The sequence below is a fragment of the Rattus norvegicus genome, chromosome X (assembly GCF_021556685.1).
Source record: "Rattus norvegicus strain SHRSP/BbbUtx chromosome X, alternate assembly SHRSP_T2T, whole genome shotgun sequence".
Taxonomy (NCBI): domain Eukaryota; kingdom Metazoa; phylum Chordata; class Mammalia; order Rodentia; family Muridae; genus Rattus; species Rattus norvegicus.
In genome coordinates, this window is record NC_141554.1 from 109,181,979 (window position 1) to 109,183,656 (window position 1,678).

The 1,678-nt window shown below is 42.7% G+C and overlaps 1 pseudogene; it reads left to right on the forward strand.

Annotated features, from left to right (window-relative positions):
- The first annotated feature begins 898 nt into the window (after positions 1-898).
- Dbi-ps1 (diazepam binding inhibitor, acyl-CoA binding protein, pseudogene 1) lies at positions 899-1,286 on the forward strand (annotated as a pseudogene).
- The last annotated feature ends 392 nt before the right edge of the window (positions 1,287-1,678 follow it).

Genomic DNA, 1,678 nt, shown 5'->3' on the forward strand with positions numbered 1-1,678 from the left:
TCAGCGGTAGAGCGCTTGCCTAGCGAGCGCAAGGCCCTAGGTTCGGTCCCCAGCTCTTAAAAAAAAAGAAAAAAAATTTCTGTCTGTTCTTTAGGAATCTGATGAGAGCCCAGAACTCAACAACCTTAAGACCCTTTTCTGATCTCAATATGGTCATCACAAAAGCTAATATTTATTGTTTACTGTGGGTTAGACAATGCAAGCACTGTGTAATTATCAAAGGGTACCACAGTCCTGATGCCATGTTGGTTTCTTAAGAAAACCCCAGTTATGCTATGTGAATATAGTCTTGTTTTAATCACAGGTGTGGGATATGGGGTTGCTTCAGATTGTCCACAGCAGCTGACTATGATTTGTCTCATGCTCTGGCAGGGGTGTGATTTTTGTCAGGTGAACATAGTTTACATTTAGAATTCTAGGGACTCTTGTGAGGGTATAAAAATGGCAGAGCCCAGATAAAGGAGGCTTCTGCTTCCCCTGTTGCTGGTGGTTGCTGTTGTTACAGCTTGTCAAGTGGTCATGAGCAAAAAGACAAGAGGAGGAGGAGGAGTTGGAAGAGCAGGAGGAAGAAGAGGAGAAGGAAGTTGGAGATATCCTGATGAGTATGATTGGACTTACTCCAAGGAACTCAATTCCCCGAAACAGCAAAAAGTAGTCTAATGAGGTCTAATGAGATCAATGTTCCCCTTTCCCCTCTAACCCTCTTTCTCTCTTATTTAGTGTTGGGAATTGGAAGGGATTGTGGTGGAAAAAGGTAGCCTACAATTATGGTTACGGTCATCTTTTAATACAGTTCCTCATGTTGTGGTGACCTCCAACCATAACATTATTTTTGTTGCTACTACATAGCTATAATTTTGCTATTGTTATGAATATTTTTGGAGATGAGTTTGCCAGAAACTTGATTGCTTCCCTCTTCTGAGCTTGCTCCTGTGCTTTCAGCATCCAGGTCACCTTGCCAGTATGTCTCAGGCTGAATTCGACAAAGCCGCTGAGGAGGGCTCAAGACTCAGCCAACTGATGAAGAGATGCTGTTCATCTACAGCCACTTCAAACAAGCTACTGTGGGCGATGTAAACACAGATCGGCCGGGGCTGTTGGACCTCAAGGGCAAAGCCAAGTGGGACTTGTGGAACAAGCTGAAAGGAACTTCCAAGGAAAATGCCATGAAGACCTATGTGGAAAAGGTAGAAGAGCTAAAGAAGAAATATGGAATATAAACGACCAGATTTGGTGGCCAGCCACATGTGTGACATAATGCCTGTGAGGACATAATGCCTTGGTTTTTTTTTCCTAATGTAGATGACATGGCTCTGATATGTTAGGGCCAGAGTTAATTACTGCTCCTCCTCCCTATGGAGTTTTTACCTGAAATCAATTAAAAGTACGTTTGTTACTCTTAAAAAAAAGAGTTTGCCAGAAGGGTCACAACCCACAGGTTGAGAATGCAGTGTTAACATGGTGGCATTGACAGATAAGAATACTGTAATATACACAACGCCAATAAATCACAGACACATGCCTGTAGTACCACATGGAGGAGATAAAGCACAGGATTTGTGTGTGAGTTATGTTCATTAGCAAAGTCATGGCAGAATGCATTCTGTCCCCAGAAATCTCATTATGTCTCTTCACAGGCCAGGCTAAGATATTCTGTAAGCACGGTGTGTAGTCTAAT